Genomic DNA, 18,151 nt, shown 5'->3' with positions numbered 1-18,151 from the left:
CCTGGCCTTTGAGGCCTGACCAGCAGCTGTAGTAAGTCTTGGGGGGGGGGAGGCCCCGAGTAGGCAGGCCGAAATGGGTGACCCTGAATACAGATGGGGAGTGAGGAGAGAAAATGGACAGAAACTAAAGACTCCCAAGATAAACACGTCATGGGAATAAACAGAAGGCAGCAATAAGGACAAGAGAGAGAAGAGAAAGATCCCTATAATGAACTGATTTTGAAAGAAAATCATTTGGATGCTTTTCATGTTACAAGATATACACATGGATATCGTGGGTGAAGGTGGTCAAAAGGTCCGAACTCCCAGTTGTAAGATAAAAGGTCCTGGGGATGTCGTGGAGAGCGTGGTGACCCTAGTTAATGATACCGAATTCTATATGTGAAAGTCGCTTAAGGGAGTAGATCTTAAAAGTTCTCATCACAAGAAAAAAATTGTAGCTGTGTGTGGTGATGGATGCTAGTTAGACTTGTGGAAATCATTTTGCCATACATATATGTATAAAATCATTATGCTGTAATATTGTTACTCGTGTAACCTAACACACAACCTGTTATGTTAAGCATGTAACATAACATACAACAAGGTTATATGTTATGTCAATTGTATGTTCTATGCCGATTTTATCTCAATAAAAAAAGTAACAGAAAAAAAAGCATACATAATATAGAACTGTCTTCTTTTGGGGGGGAACTAAATTGCATGAATTTTATTGTTTTGAAATCCCTCGTATATGTAAGGGAGGATATAGTACTGTATTAAGTGCTTCCCAAAGTTTCAACTGATCCTTGAGCTAAAAAAAAAATCAGGAAGGAAACTAATCAAAGTATTAATAGTAGATATGCTTGGGTAGATTGTAGATTGTTTTATTTATTTATTTTTAATGATTTTATGTTTAAGTAATCTCTCTACCCAAAGTGAGGCTTGAACTCACAACCCTGAGATCAAGAATCCCATGCTCGGGGCACCTGGGTGGCTCAGTCATTAGGTGTCTGCCTTCGGCTCGGGTCATGATTCCAGGGTCCTGGGATCGAGCCCCACGTCGGGCTCCCTGCTCAGCAGGAAGCCTGCTTCTCCCTCTCCCACTCCCCCTGCTTGTGTTCCCTCTCTCCCTCTATCTCTGTCAATGAATAAATCTAAAAAAAAACAAAACAAAACTCAAGAATCCCATGCTCTACTGAGTGAGCTAGCTAGGAAACCCTGTTTTATTTTGTTTTTAGAGTTTTTTGTATTTTTCAAATTTTCTACAATGGGCATGTACTAATTTTACATAAATAAATATCATGGACTACATTTGAAATTGGGGGAATGGTTGTCTTTCCTCTGGTATGCAAGTTATGGACACAATAGAATTTCAACTAGAAAGAACTTGGAGTGATTATTTCTGCCCCTCAATTTAAAGGGGAGGGAACTTAGGAACAGGGAGGTTAAATCCAAGGTTGTGTAGCTGGTTCCCCAAAGGTCAGAATCTAGAGCAGAGCTGTTTAGTTCAGTAGCCCCCAGACACATGTGGCTACTGAGCACTTGAAATGGCGCTAGTCCTAATTGGGATGTGCTGTGAATATAAATATACTTGGATTTTGAAAAATCTTTTTCTCCATGCATGAAAAAGATAGAAAATATCTCAATAATTATACTCACTACATGCAGAAATGATGAATTTTGGATACAATGGGCTAAAATTAGTTTAATCTGTTTCTTTTTATTTTATTGCAGCTACCAGAAAATTGAAAATTACGTATATGGTTCCCAGTATATGTTCCTATTGGACAACACTGATGTAGAAAATAAGTCTTGATTCTCAGCCTAGTGTTCTCTACGTCCTACATTGAAAGGGAGGATGTCAAAAGGTAAGGGCACATTTACTTCTTCTTTTCTAGAATTAGGTAGTGAAACATTACTCAAAGTGACAATATTATTATTGATTTTGTAATTTCTTGTTTTGTTGAAGATATATAGTTTGTATCTTCCATAGATAATGGAAGATTGTTTATTGCATAATTGCACATAGATATTCATGCCTGAGGTGTTTCCTTGGAGTTATTTTTTTGCTGTTATGCATCATTACCACTATGGGTCAAGTTGTTCTTTTTGCCTCCTCCTCAAAAAGACTCAGAACAAAAAAATAAATATGCATTCAAACTAAACTTCAAGAATTGAAGGAAGTTAGTTTTAAATAATGGTTTACAACTCCTTTTATTATTATTTTTTTAAGAGAGAGAGAGAGAGCACAGGGGTGGGGGGTGGGGGGTTGGGGGATAGGTAGGGAGGTGGGGTGGGCAGAGGGAGAGAGAGAATCTTAAGCAGGCTCCACATCCAGTGTGGAGCCTGACACGAGGCTTAATCTCACAACTCTAAGATCATGACCTGAGCCGAAATCAAGAGTCAGATGCTCAACCGACTGAGCCACCCAGGCGCCCCTGGTTTACAATGCTCCATGCAGTTATGTGAACATTTCCTAAATCTGTTGACAAATCTGTTGTCTTGCCTAATCTTCTGTCACTCCCAGTTCCCCTCATCCCAAAGTATGCCATCCCACAATATTGCTACTTTGGCATAAAGATTATTTTGAGTTGAAGGCAATTAACTCTCTTCCCCTTTCTGTCTCAAAGCTGGGTATAAATTTTGCTTTGTAAATGTAACATACATTTTCATTTGTAAGGGTGTCTCCTCCCGTATTTGCAAGAGGACAATGACTCTCAGTCACTAGAGAAGATTCTCATCATTGGAGAAGGCACTACTTGAGTCTGCATAACAAACCTTACTAAATAATTCTTATCTTCCAGTAGTTTCCACTATATATTTACCTTCCCACAATTTACCACCCCTAGAAGCTCCAATTTGTCCATCCTTCTCTTGTGTAATTACTTCTCCACAATTTATTGTCCTTGTTAAAATGGTGTGTAAGTGTCCAGGGCTAACTGCTCCTTTGAAATTTCCATTTCTTTTCTGTGGGACCTCCCGTGTGCATATAAAACAAACCTTTTCTTTTGTTAATCTGTCTTTTGTCAGTTTAATTTTTAGGTCCCAGGCACAGAACCTAAGAGGGTAGAGGAAATTTTTCCTTTCCTACACATAGTACTAGACATATAAAAGCTTTAAAAAAAAAAAAAAATCAGTTGACAGTGCCACTGATTAAGTATAAAATATTCATTGGATTTTTTGGGGGAAAATTCAATACAGATGTTCTTTTAAACATGTATATTTAACCGTATCCCATAAATTATACTTCCAATAGAAGTTATTTTGGCATATTGAATTAGATATACTTTTAAGAAAGCAGGAATTTATAGACACAGCTCCAGTGAACAGATTGCTGTACCACCCTGGCACGAAGAAGACATGTTTCACATCACACCCAAAGATTCAAGAAGCTAAGGAGTGTGATTCTTGGGCAAATACTATGTGCTAGGTCCTATGAGGTGGGAGGGGGTGAGGGGACAAATGAAGATGGCCTTGACCAATAGGGGGCCGTAATCCAGCTAGGAAACAAGATTAAATCTCAATCTGCATTTAAAAAAAGCAGTGTGGCTGGCTCAGTGGGTGGAGCATGCAACTCTTGATCTCAGGGTTGTGAGTTCAAGCCCCACGTTGGGTGTGCAACCTACTTAAAAAAATTTTTTTTTAAAGAAAAAAGAAAGAAGAAAGCAGTGTAACTTAGCACTGAATGATGTGGGGTAGGCTCCAGGTACCAGGACTGTTAGGGAAAGGAAAACTCAGAGCAAGATCAGAGGAACTTGAAGAACAGTAAGGAGGAGCTCGGACTTGAGCTGGACCCTAAACAGATGGGTTACTATTTGAATGGGAAGGAGAGGCAAGGAGGGACTTTCAGGCAGTATGGTCAGAGGCACAGAGATGAGAATTGATAAATTGTATGAGCCCTGAAAGAAGGCTAATAGAAGACAAGCATTGCGAAAGGAAGTACCTCATTTCTTTTGTTTACTGCTGTACCCCAAGTGCCTAGAACCCTGCCTGGCATGGTGAGGGCACCTGCTATTACTTGCAGGACTGAATGAATAGACTGCTACTTTTTCAAAATATATGAAGAGCAGAGAAGGAACGTCTCAGGGCCTCTGTCTCTAGATGAAAGAGAGGAAACTCCTGGGGTATGCTCCAGGGGTCCCAGAGATGAGGTCTGGGGTATTAGGTGACAGATGCCAAACATGTTCTAAGTGGGTGGCAGACTGTCCAGAGTTGTTTGCCTGAGGCTTTGTTTTGGAGAGTGACCTGGCCTGGGCTCAAAGAATTGAAAGAGGAAAGGGGGGGAGGCAGGAAATTGAGATGGAGTTTGACTCCCTTTCCTACCCATATCCATATGTTTTGGGTGCTGGGGTTCTCTTTAAGGTTTTAAATAATTTACAAGCCACTCCAGTGAGGTGGAGGAAGGAGAAGACATCACATTTATTGAGCATCACCTGTGTGCCGGGCATTTTTACTTTTATCATTTAATTCTCTCAAAGATTAAATGAAGTGAGCATTTTTTTCTACCCTGGTAGAAACTACATAACATAAAATTTACCATTTTGACCATTTCTAAATGCACAGTTCAGTAGTGTTAAGTGTATTTATATTGTGAAACAGATCTCCAGAACTTTTTCTTCTTGCAAAACTTTTCCTCCTCCCCCCACCCCCCAGTCCTTGGCAACCACTACTCTACTCTTCAACTCTATGAATTTGACTATTCTAGGTACCTCATAAAAGTAGAGTCATACATTATTTGTTCTATTTTTTTTTTTTTTAACGTGTGTGTGTGAGAGAGAGAGCACACAAGCAGGGGGAGCTGCAGGCAGGAGAATCAGGTTCCCCACTGAGCAGGGAGCCTGATGTGGGACTCGATCCCAGGACTCTGGGATCATGACCTGAGCCGAAGGCAGATGTTTAACCAACCAAGCCACTTAGCCATTCCACTGTTTGTCCTTTGTGACTGCCTTGTTTCACTTAGCATAATGTCCTCAAGTTTCATCCTATAGCACGTGACAGGATTTCCTTCCTTTTTAAGGCTGAGTTATATTCCATTATACCGCCACACCACATTTTGCTCATCCATTCATCCATTGATGGACCTTTGGGTGCTTCCACCTCTTAGCTATTGTGAATAGTGCTGCTATGATCATGGGTATCCATATGTTCGAGACCTACTTTCAGTTCTTTTGAGTATATGCCCAGAAGTGGGATTGTTGGATTAGATATGCATTTTTCTCCTTACTTTATGAGTGAGGACACTGAGGCTCAGAACTCCTGAAACTTGCCCCAGTTCCCATGAGCAGAAGGTTGCAGAGCAAGGTCTGACCCTAGACTACCCTGTGCCCATTTCCATCCCAGTCTGAGAATCAGCCTTACCTGTGTGATTGAAGTATACCCCCAACTTTAAGTTGGAAAATTGGGGATTACATTTATGGATACTCTTGGGAGCTGCTGATTTTGTGGTTTACACAATTGGAAATGGAAGATGGCTCAGAGCTCTGTTTTTTCCAAGGCTCGAGTTGCATAAGTGCTTGACAATAATAAATTGGCTGAATTCTTTTCTGGACACCAGATTCCAACATTGTTCTGCATTTGTTGCCGTTTTGCAATGATTAAATGCTAACAGAAGTCCGGGGTGGATTGTTTTAGAATTAGCTGACCGAGGACCTACTTATAATTCCTTAACCTTGGGCACATCAATATTCAAAGGCAATTTTAACCCGAGCTGTTTAACTATGAAGTTGTAATGTATGCCAGTCACCACATTGCCAAATAGTTTTAAATCCATATTAAGATTTTAAATGGAATTTAGTGAGTCTGATTTTGCAGTGGTTCTAAGATTAAGATGCATGGGGAGAGAAGAAATAAATGATTTCTTTATTTCCTTTCTAACTTTATTGTCCTTTATTCTGTTTTATTTTTTTAAGATTTACTTATTTATTTTGGAGAGAGCGGGAGCCAGCAGGGGAGAGGGGCAGAGGGAGGAAAGAAATCCCCAAGCAGACTCCCTGCTGAGCACGAAGCCTGGCCCAGGGCTTGATCCCTTGACTCTGAGATCATGAACTGATGCTCAACCAAGAGTCAGTTGCTCAACCAACTGAGCCACCCAGACGCCCTTGTCCTTTATTCTTGATCATCAGTTGAGCTGACACTTGGGATTTGTGTGGTATGGATGATGGGAATGGAGTGTGCATGGAAGGAGAAGAAGTAGTAACAGGGAATGGAGGGGGGGAGGTCAGGGAAGATGGAGGAGATCCCTGGGACGATGTTATATCTAGGCAGATCCTGGGGACCATCTAGGCCCTTCGTTTCATCAAGGGGAAGGTCAAGGTGCAGAGAAGTTGAGTGGCTAGTCCTGCCATGTGGGGGGTGAGGGTTCTGCTGGAACTCCTGCAAGTCACATTACTGTCATTCCAAGGGCACTCAGGACTTCCATATACCTATTTGCACCTGCTCAAAAGTTATTGGGGAGCCCAGGCAGGAAAAGAAAGGCATGCTCCAACTGGGTCACGTAAGGATAGTTTTGTAAAGGAATTGCAGGATAAGATGAAGGGGAACTCTTAGGGACAGTGCAGTATGCCAGGGTAGATAACCTGTGGGGAGCTTCTGTGACTCCTGGGATGGGAAGAGTGAGATACAGGAGTGGTTGCCAGAACCTGGACTGAGACAGCTCTGGGGAGAGGGCTGCCTGACAGGAGCTGCGAACTTTGGTGATTAGGTGGTGGCCTATGTCAATTATCACTTCTTCTGGAGAGAGAATGGTTCACATTGCAGTATGGCCACTTTTCCTGTGCAATTATGCACCTTAATTTTAATGGGGTTCATGCTCATCAGTATAATGAATTATGGTAGATCCTGTAGAACTTCATTTCACTTGGGCATTGAAACCATCCATGAGGGAATGCCTGGGTGGCTCAGTCACTAAGCGTCTGCCTTCAGCTCAGGTCATGATCCCGGGGTCCTGGGATCGAGCCCCATGTTGGGCTCCTCATTCAGCAGGGAGTCTGCCTCTCCTTCTCCCTCTGCCCCTCTCCCTGCTCATGCTCTCTCTCTCTTGCTCTTTCTCAAATATATAAATAATCTTAAAAAAAAAAAAAAGGAAGAAAAGAAACCATACATGAGACTGGATGTGACCCGGATTGGTAAAAAGGCTTTGTGCATAGTCATGCATTCCTTTGGAGGGGGACGTAGGGGCTAGCTGGGTTGGAGTTGCCTCCTGAAAAGTCATTTTGAACCCTGGTATGGGAGGAGAGTTGACTTTCATCATTAAGTGCTGTTCTTTTTTTTTTTTTTTAAAGATTTTATTTATTTATTTGAGAGAGAGAGAATGAGAGACAGAGAGCATGAGAGGGAGGAGGGTCGGAGGGAGAAGCAGACTCCCCGCCGAGCAGGGAGCCTGATGCGGGACTCGATCCCGGGACTCCAGGATCATGACCTGAGCCGAAGGCAGTCACCCAACCAACTGAGCCACCCAGGCGCCCTAAGTGCTGTTCTTTACATCAGTTTCATTAACTTATGCAGCAGATAAATTATATGCTTCATTATTCAGCAATCCATAGTCTTAGTGCAGTGGATTAATAGGGAGTCTACTTTCTGTCACTTATGTGATTTTATAGCATTGTGTGGGAGCTAAATAAAAGCGAATGGACAAACATTGTGTCTTTCTTTCTTAATCGGTAAACTAAAGCCTATGTGGGTCCTGAGAAGTATGAGTTTCTGAAGTCAAATTACGTGATTTGAATTCTGGACCTCTATTTGCCTAGCTGTTGGGCTTTAGACAAGCTACCCTCAGCCTCAATTCTCTTATATGTAAGAATGAGTAAAGGTATATCAGTTAGGATTAGGTTCAAGGGTACAAACCAAAACATCCCAAATAATAGTGTCATAGTCACCTATGAGTTTATCTTTCTCTTGTATAAAATAAGTCTGGTGGTAGACAGGCATAGGCTAGGATGATAGCTCCATGATTTTACCAGAGACCTAGGTTTCTTTCATCTTCATCCTCTACCATCTTTAATCTGTGGTTCCCATACATAAATGACAGGATGAAAGTTGGTGCTCCAGCCATCTCACCCAAATTCCTGACCGAGGGAGAAATGGAAAAGGACAAAGGGGTACATGCCATCAACCTGTCCCCCTTCCTTTCTGCAAGCTTCACTTACCAACTTCTGTTTTTCATCCCATTGGCCGCTGCTAATTGCAAGGTAAGCTGGTAAATTAGTGCTTTCATTGGGCATGTGAAGTTTCACATAACATAGGGGCTTTCTTCTAAGGAAGAAAGGGAGATGGATGTTGGGTAGGCAACTTTCAGATTCTGCCAGAGCGGGTGGAGACAGACCTTTTCAACCTTCATGAAGTTGAGATGATAAATCCACATAAAAGTGGTTAGCAAATGGGCCAGCCCTTGAGAAGCACTCTTTTCCTACAACATGTAATTATCTAATTCTAAAGCAACAGGATTTATAAGTAATCAAATTAGACAGAACAACATATATATGCTTTTGCCTTCCAAAGTAGTCACTTTGGAAGGCAACATAATACTTCCATTAATTTTGCAGTCAGAAATCGTTCAGAGCCATTTTACTATTTATACAAAAACAGCAGCTTTGTTGGGCACATCTTACCACCATCAGCTTCATCATCCATTGTATTCAATAAAATTAGCTTTGAATGGCATTCAAGGGATGACGATTGTTGATGGGTAAGAGTATTTATTTTTAAAATGTTCAGCAGGCTCTATAGGGAATTCTGGCTCAGTTATCTCCTATTTCCAGAAGCCAGACTTCCATACTTTCCACACTAATGGGAGATATTTATATGAACATAACTGAGGAAAGTATATGTAAAACATATTTGAACTAACCATGAAGATCAGTGTAGCCTAAAGTACTTAATATGCTTTGTGTTGACCTTTGGTGAGGTATTTGTGGTAATTTATGCTTATATCTGAAATTGGATAGCGATCCATTAGAATTACACAGATATTCCCATTTCTTTATTGACGGTAGCTGGAAATTTGTATAGGAAAAATGGATCTCTATATCTTTAAACTTATAAGTAGAATTGGTAAATATTTCTATAAGATTAAAACTTTATGAACACGTGAGACTCATTTACGTACTAAATCGTGCAATGATTTTTATAAAGTGGACCCATTTTGTATATTCCATTTAATACCAAAAACTTGTCATGATGTGAGTTCTGGTCATTTGTTGGTCAACTTGAGGATATATGTTATATTACATGGTCTACCCTGTCATATTGTCTACTCTGACATCATCAAGTGTAAAGTCTAGAGGTGACCTCAGATATCACCTGGCCCCATTTTTAATTTTATAGGTGAGGGAGCTGAGACTCAGAATTTAAATGACTTGCCCGAGATCTCCTAGCTAATATATGACAGAGTAGTTACCAGAACTCAGCTCATCTGGGTCCTGCTATCAGGCCTCTCTCCTTATACCAGAGTCCTTCTCACTCAATTCAGGGTTGACATTCCTCTGTAAAGTTTTCCCTAACTAGGGCAGAGGAGACAAAACACTGGGTCTGAGAATTGTAAAGCTTGGTCTCTGAAGTGTAGTGAGACAATGACCACTACTTCTCTGCCAATATTCATTCTTCTCTTCCTTCCACAACTCCCAAGTTTTTGCTGGGCATTAAGCTACCTGAGCGGACTACATTTTCCAGCACCCCCTTGCAGTGTGGTACTGCCGAGTGGCTGTTCTGGCCAATGGGATGTGAGAGAAAGTGAGGGGGTACCACTTTGGTATTGTGCCCCATTTTCCATTCCTTTCCCACTGGTTGGGAAGGTGGTACTGACAGAGACACTTCTCATCACAAGGAGGAAACCACATATTGAGGATAGCAGAGCTGCTCTAACTAACTCTAGACTGTTACCACATGCAACAAAAAGCAACATTCTGTCTTTGTTTACACCACTGTTTGTTGGGCCCCCTTGTTACAGCAACTGTGAGGGTACCCTGACTGACACACTTGATGTCAGTTACATAGTCCTATGATACAGTGGGAAGCAAAGGAAGGTCCAAGTTGTAATTCACTGAGGTCAGTTTTGCTTCGGTGCAGATTTTAAATTTATGCCCTTGGTTTATGTCAGATTAAGAGCATTCGTGCTACCAGGCAAAGTGGTTCACTAGAAGGAGCATTGATGGGAGAGCTGGGTGGAGGCTTCTCACATTAGCCTGCTACTGACTTCCAAAGAGCCTCCATGGCTCATTGCTTCCTTACTTGCAGAATGGAGATAGGTTGTTCAGTGACCTCCCAGAAAAAATGGTTGTAAAGTATTTGGCAAATGCAAATGCAAGCTTTCTGCCTACAAAACTGAACAAATACAGTAGCTTTCTTGTATCATCCTAATGATTTATAGATTGGCCTTTTTACTGAAGGCACGTTGGCATGACCCCCCGGAGCTGATGAATTCTCTCTGCCTTAACCTTTAGGACTTAGTGCAAGTACGATCCTTTCCTCTATATCCTTGTTAATAGCAGCATGATGAAGAAGGCACCTGAGCTATGGAGGGGGGGATTTGGAGACCCCCAGTTGACCATTCTAGTCTTTTTTTTTTTTCCAGAAATGGTGTTTGTGTCCATGTTCTGCTGTTTGTTTGAACCTAGAAGTGTTAAGGAGACTTGCTTCTTTTTTTAAAAAAGATTTTATTTATTTATTTGAGAGAGAGCACGAGCAGGGTGAGGGGCAGAGGGAGAAGTAGACTCCCTGATAAGCAGGGACCCCGACGTGGGGCTCGATCCCAAGACCCTGAGATCCTGAGCTGAGCTGAAGGCAGACACTTAACCGACTGAGCTACCCAGGCACCCCAAGGAGACTTGCTTCAGAAACCTTTCTGATGTGACCAACATCATGTTTGTAAAAATCACCAAGTTGGAATCATGCTTTCGGCACTCATTCCCATGTTAAATCCCTGTCTTATACATATCATAGCTCATTGTGATGGCTGAACCAGACTCCCAATATTTTGCCTTGGAGACCTTTCTTTAAGTAAATGACTCCTAACCCTTTTATTTCAGCACTTTCTGGACTTTGCCAGAAAGTGCTTGCTTGTGCCTGGCAGTCCTTAACATTTCCCTCTGGGCAACCTCAGTTCCTTAGTTAAGTTACTTTTGACCATTAATCCTTCTTTTATCCTAAGCATCTCTATAAGGGATAGACCTGGAACACTTTCAAGACCAGACTCCTTTTTCAAAGGAAGATAAATTGTTCGAGCGTCGTAACAGTATGCAAGAACACAGTCCAAGCACATTTTGAAAGCGAACTACAAAAACTGGTGTCAGGACAATGAGTGGACAGCATTATCGCCATAATAGCCCGGCATGGAAATGATTGGTTGTTATCAAAACCCACTTACCATGTTGGAATACGGTTGGATGAAATGACAAGGCTCTGTGATGCAGATAGAAGGGAGGAAGGTAAAGATGTGAGGTAGGAGAGGGGAAAGAGTGGAAGGGTCTGGAATTCACAGCTGCTATATGCTACAATTGTTGTATCATTTTCTATTTATGTTATTTTATTTTTTAAAGATTTTATTTATTTATTTGAGAGAGAGAATGAGATAGAGAGAGAGAGCATGGGGGGGGAGGGTCAGAGGGAGAAGCAGACTCCCCACTGAGCAGGGAGCCCGATGCGGGACTCGATCCCAGGACTCCAGGATCATGACCTGAGCTGAAGGCAGTCGCTTAACCAACTGAGCCACCCAGGAGCCCCTGTTGTATCATTTTTTAAAGAAGATTTATTTATTTATTTACTTGAGAGAGAGAGAGTTGGGGGAGGAGCAAAAGGAGAAGGAGAGAGAATCTCAAGGAGACTCCATGCTGAGCACAGAGTGACATGGGGCTCGATCTCATGACCTTGAGATCATACCCTAAGCTGAAACCAAGAGTTGGATGCTTAACCAACTGAGCCACCCAGGCACCCCTGTTGTATCACTTAATCTCATGAATATCGTGTCACTTAATTCTCCCCACAGCCCTGTGTGGTAGGTAGCATCCCAAATGTATAGAGGAGGAAGTTGGGATTCAGAGAGGCTAAGTAACATTCAGTTAAAAAGTGTTGGAGAGGGGTGCCTGTCTGCTCAGTTGGTGGAGCATGTGACTCTTGATCTTGGGGTTGTGAGCTCAAGCCCCACGTTGGACTTAATGCTTACTTAAAAAAAAAAAAGTGTTGGAGAGAAAATCTGAATCTACATTTGCCTGACTCCTAAGTCCTTACTCTTGCCATGATACCATATTTGCTTCCTGGTGAATGAAAAGCATGCCAGAGGAAGGAAAAAAAAAACAGATAGCAAAGTCTGTTATCCCAGCCAGTTTAAACAGATGCCAACAGAAGAATATCACTTGGAACACACTCAACTTAGGAAAAGTAGAGAGAATGAGGAGCTACCTTGCAGCATCCTTGGAGAAAACCAGATGTAGGAATAAGAAGTATAGCAAGAATGCTTGCATTACGGAAAGGAGTCAAGCACGCAGGGTATGTGATGTCAGCTTGGAAAATGCAAGAAAGCTGTAGCTGAATACTTAGATCCACAAAGAAACAAGATTTACTTCTTCTTCTTCTTCTTTTTTAAAGATTTCTCTTAACTTGTTTGAGAGACAGAGAGAGAGAGCAAGCACCAGTGGGGGGAGGGACAGAAGGAGAGGGAGAAGCAGACTTCCCGCTTAGCAGGGAGCCCAACCCAGGGCTCATTCCCAGGACGCTGAGATCGTGACCCGAGCCGAAGGCAGATGCTTAACTGACTGAGTCACCCAGACACCCCCAAGGTTTGCTTTTATTAAAAAACCACTAATGATTTAGTGGGTTGAGACCCTTTGGAACCTTGGTGGGGTGTGAATGTCATTTGCAATTGGGAAGGATGTGAATCTTTCAGGGCCAAAGGGCACAATCTTAGGACAGCTCTCTAAGATTTTGGCCCTTGGTATATACACACCATTTCCCAATTATTCACTCAAACACTAGTCTAGGTAATCCTGTGAAAAGATTTTGCAGATAACTAAGGTGCCATATCAGTTGACTTTAAGATAGGGAGGTTTCCAGGGGGACTGACCTAATTATACAAGTCCTTTTTTTTTTTTTTAAAGATTTTATTTATTTATTCATGAGAGACAGAGACAGAGAGAGAGAGAGGCAGAGGGAGAAGCAGGCTCCCAAGGAGCAGGGAGCCCGATGCGGGACTCGATCCCAGGACCCTGGGATCATGACCTGAGCTGAAGGCAGACGCTTAACCATCTGAGCCACCCAGGCGCCCCTTATACAAGTCCTTTTAAAGCAGACTTCTTTCTGGCTAGTTGTAGAAGAGGAAGAAACAAACATCCCTGTTCTGACCCCCCACCCCCCACCCCTGCCCATGACATTGATGCCGGCCAACGGGGCCTCATGGCAAGGAATTGTGGACAACCTCCAGTGCCTGACAGTGGTCCTGGGCTGACAGCTGGGAGGAAAATAGGGACCTTAGTCCTACACTCACAAGGAAATGAATTACTGCTAATAACCTGTGAGCTTGGAAGAGAACCAAGCCCTAGATGAGAACGCAGCCCTAGCTGACACCTTGATTTCAGCCCAGTGAGACCCTGAGTAGAGGATCTAGTTACTCCGTGTCCAGACTTCTGGCCTCTAGAAATGATGAGATTATAAATGGATGATGTTTTAAGCCAGAAAATTATGGTGTCTTGTTATGCAGCAATAGAAAACACACACATTCCATTTTGCTGGTTCCTTCTAGAAGCCTATGAAGAAGCTATGGCAGGTCTTTCGATCTCCATTTGTTATTGAGGAAATTGATGCACAAATGGGCTTACATACCTTGCTCAAGTTCATTTAACTCATTGATCATAGAGCTGGGAGTAGACTGGTTCTTTTGGCCCTAATAGTAAATAAAGTACTTTTAGCTCTACCATCGCTTGCACATCCTAACATGATCATGCATGCTCTCATTACCAGGGCGATGCATTTGGTCATGTTTTGGTTCAATGAGACAGGTGGTAATAAGGGGAAGAAATGTTGCAGGGGAAGGAGTCAGGAGAGGGGCGATGGGGGGGCCCACCCACCTCTTCATGTGATTCCTAGACTCTGCGTGTTCTCTTAGGTATATGTCTATGGAGGGAGCCTGCTCCAACCTCTTGGCCACAGTCTTGAGTCTCATCTACAGTATCTTCTGATGTAAGGTTCTATAGTCTTTATCTTTTTTTTTTCTTAAATGAAAAACTTATGACTAACTATGTATTACATTTGTGTGTGTGCCTGTGCATATGGATATATCAAATTCTCCAGTGGTTTCCTGGGAAGCCCTTTAAAATCTGTGGCTGCCTCAGATAGGATGAGAGGAAGGGGAGGGTTCCTGCCTCCTGGCAGAGATGGCCAGTTTCCATCTCCTACCCACCTCCCTTTCTTCTTCTTAGCTGTGTTCATGGCTGTCCTGAATAAAGACCATGTTCCAGCTTCCTTGTAGCCAGGTACTGTCATGTGGCCAAGTTCTGACCAATGGGGTTTGGGGAGAAATGATGTGTGCAGTTTCAGGCAGCACTGTTTTTTTATTTTTATTTTTTTAAAATTTTAAAAAAGATTTTATTTATTTATTTGATAGAGACAGTGAGAGAGCGAATACAAGCAGGGGGAGTGGGAGAGGGAGAAGCAGACTCCCCACTGAGCAGGGAGCCCGATGCGGGACTCGATCCCAGGACCCTGAGATCATGACCTGATCTGAAGGCAGACGCTTAACGACTGAGCCACCCAGGCGCTCTTGTTTTTTTTTTTTTAAGAATTTATTTATTTATTTTGACAGAGAAAGAGAGAGCACAGTCGGTGGGGGGAGGAGAGGAACAGAGCCGAGGGAGAAGCTGGCTCCCCGCTGAGCAGGGAGCCCGTCGCGGGGCTCGGTCCCATAACCCATGAGATCATGACCTGAGCCCAAGGCAGATGCCTAACCGACTGAGCCACCTGGGCCCCCAGGCAGCACTGTTAATACAAGGGAATGTTGCATCCTCTTCTTTGTCTGCCCCTGTCTCCCCCAACCACTACCCTGCCCTTCCCTCCAGCTGGAATTGAGATATGGAGGTGCTCCACTTTGGACCAGATGGCTGAGGACAACATCAAAGGGATGGTGGAGCAGCAAATCAGAAGGACTGTTGTCATCGGGTGGGTAGCTGCCAGATAGCTTTGGATGGCTCCAGCCTGGACTGTGACGTGAGAAAGAATACAATTCTACCTGCTTAAGCCCCTCTTACTTCAGATCTTTGTTGCATCAGCCACACGAAGTACCTAAGTCCTAATGAATGCATTTGCTTACCAAAGCATCTGGAAACAGTGTGTGCATTATTCAAATGTAACAATGTGTGTAAGAGCTGTACAAATGTAGCTTTACCTGTTACTGTCAGGGATTTGGATGATGACTTGCTGCTTTGCTCTCTTCCAGTTTTCTCTGACTTACTTACTTCTCCTTTTGAAGAACCTAGCGCCGGCGTTATCCACGTTGGTCCCTCTGGTTCATTCGGCGTCCTCCCTTGTGTGGTCTTGGGAGTCCTGGTGCATGGCTCTGCAGTGGTACCCGGCCTCCTGTGTTGAGATGTCTTCCATCTTGGGTCTACCCATCCTGGATGGAAATGGCCCAAGTCCTGAGTTCCCTTCCCACACAGGATTGTGAACTCCCTTAGGGCAGGGCTGACTCCTGTCCTGCTAGCAAGCCTGTTGCATATTCAGTCCACAATACATATTTGTGTTAAGTGATCCTATGTGTGAATGAAAGACGACATGGGGGAATGGATCATAAAGTGGAGTGTTTACAATGGTTATCTCCTTGTTACTGCAGCAAACTCACTTCTTTACGTCTGATGTCGGCACACTCGGGACTTTGCAATATGATTGTCTGATATAAAACGGGGTTTTATTTGGGAGGGACACACTACACATTTAACATTAAATGCCCTTTATTTTTTGTACAATTGGAGCTTTCAAATCAAGTCAGAGTCATAATAACTTTTCATCTTGTTTCTCTGTTGTTCTCCTTGTCTATTTCCTTCCACCCTCCCGAAATCCCCCTATCTCTATCCCTTTTTTTTCAAGAAGCAATCGTGTAGTAGATCCCATCCCACTGAGTCAAATTTAGGTCATCTTTTATTTGGTCAAAATATAGTCTTCCTGGCAAGTGGTATAACTATTATTCAGGAACACACATATTGTTTTACTTATGGCTCTGTAGTATTTTATGTTCGCATATAAATGTTATGCCTGGATTATAGTTGAAGCAAACTGGACTCCATTTATTTGAAAAAATAATGGAAAATCAGGTTTATTCTATCCACCTTCCTGACAGTTTCCCATTTCTCCAAGGGGCCCTTGCATGAGCTGTGTGGTGTTGATCTGCAAACAGGCTCTCCCCTGATTCTCCGGTCCGGTTTTCCTGTCTGCCCGCCACAACCCTCAGCCAGGAGAGGGGACAGGGCCACGGGGCAGACAGGGAGGGCAAGCTGCTTTGTTGAGCTCCTGGGAGGGACAGTGGCGGACAGAACTGTCAGGTTCTCTCGGGTTAAGATCTTGGAAGGGAGTCAGAAAAAGGGTGACCCTTTCTCTGGGCAAGGTGTTCACAGATGGAAGCCTCCAGTCCCGATTGTGGATTTGTGCAACCTCATTGCCACTATCTTGTTGTCAGGGAGGGACTGTTTAGGGGCGTGTGTGCGTGTGTGCGTGTGTTGTGTTGTGTGTGTGTGTGTGTGTGTGTGTGTGATTATTTCGCCTGAGCTTCCCCTCACTAGCAAATGGTGAAGCCAGAAGAGCGGTCTGGCCCCACAATCCAGGCTCTGTCTGCCATACTTCTCACTTTCCCTAAACACACGATTGCCTATTCCACGTCTCTATTTACAACACGTTACCTTGTACTTATACATGTATATACATATGTATATACACATATTGCTATTTTTGTGGGGCTGTGTGCAGGAACATAGTTCTGGAACTTCTTTCGCAGAATGACACAAATAGGAACGGCATTCTGGAACCTTGTTGTTGACAGAACTCAGTTGCCTGCGTAATGAGACACGTGCTACGTACAGATGAGACGGAACGTTCAAGGCAAAGAGGAAAAGGTGCCCATGGATGCCCAGTGGCTCTTCCGCTTCGGAGGCAGCAGGAACGTGTTTTGGTCAGGTGCCTTCCTTGAGGGGTTGGGCCTTCTCGGGGATCTGAAGTGAGGCCAGCCTGTCCCGCAGGCAAGCACCCCGGGGAACTACCAGGAGAGAAGCAGCAGGTGGGGCAGCAGTAGATGGAGGGTTTACTGGATTACGACACCATGTGATGACGTGATAACTTGAGCTCATCATTGTCCTCAGCTCCCCTGGTCTGGGGGATGGTGACTTTACACTCAGGCTCCCATCAGACCGTCCACACGGACACACAGAGGAAGCAAGGGACAGAGGGTATGGTTTCAGGCAGCAGAGTTGGGGCGCTAAGAGTACATGCTGGTACCAACTGGCTTGGGTTTAAAGCCTGGGTCCGCTCCTTGCGTGACCTTGCGCAAATTACAATAATCCTCAGTGCCTCCATGTTATGCTCGTGTCGTAGGGTTGGTGCGAGAACTCAGTGGGATAAAAATAAGAATACTACTTGGAACGGAGTCAGTGTCCAGTGAATGTTAGCCAATATTATCATTAAAACATGGTCAGAATGTATTGTTTCTCATGGATTATTCTTTTTACCAGTGTCTGATAAATCGTCTTTATACAAAATGTTTATACATTTTGAAGGCATAGCACTAGACATTAAATGTTATCATTTATTAAAATTCTGATTTGTGGGCGCCTGGGTGGCTCAGTCGTTAAGCGTCTGCCTTCGGCTCAGGTCATGATCCCAGGGTCCTGGGATCGAGTCCCACATCGGGTTCCCTCCTCAGCGGGAAGCCTGCTCTCCTCTCCCACTCCTGCTGCTTGTGTTCCTGCTCTTGCTATCTCTGTCTCTGTCAAATAAATAAATAAAATCTTTAAAAAAAAAAAATTCTGATTTGTTGAGTTAAAAAAGTAAACAGCAAACCTCCAGTAATTTTTGCTTAAACTGTCCCATTTAAGAGTATTGCTAAGGAATCATGGTGGATTCACAAAACGTAGGTATAGGGTTTTATGTAAGTGCGTATCTACATGCACCCACTTATATTTAATTGCGGTAAAAAGCACGTAACATA

At 43.2% G+C, this 18,151-nt stretch overlaps 1 long non-coding RNA gene across 1 annotated transcript; it reads left to right on the top strand.

Annotated features, from left to right (window-relative positions):
* The first annotated feature begins 1,722 nt into the window (after positions 1–1,722).
* Positions 1,723–17,872, top strand: LOC117997431. Its single transcript, XR_004675815.1, has 4 exons — positions 1,723–1,850; positions 8,009–8,168; positions 14,072–14,145; positions 15,021–17,872. It is a non-coding gene; the product is annotated as an uncharacterized LOC117997431 (long non-coding RNA).
* Positions 17,873–18,151: the final 279 nt, after the last annotated feature.

Source organism: Mirounga leonina, unplaced genomic scaffold (assembly GCF_011800145.1).
Source record: "Mirounga leonina isolate KUSES-001 unplaced genomic scaffold, KU_Mleo_1.0 Mir_366, whole genome shotgun sequence".
NCBI classification, from domain to species: Eukaryota; Metazoa; Chordata; class Mammalia; order Carnivora; family Phocidae; genus Mirounga; species Mirounga leonina.
The sequence above is the reverse complement of the archived record's forward strand: the minus strand, read 5'-3'. Positions and strand labels throughout refer to the sequence as shown.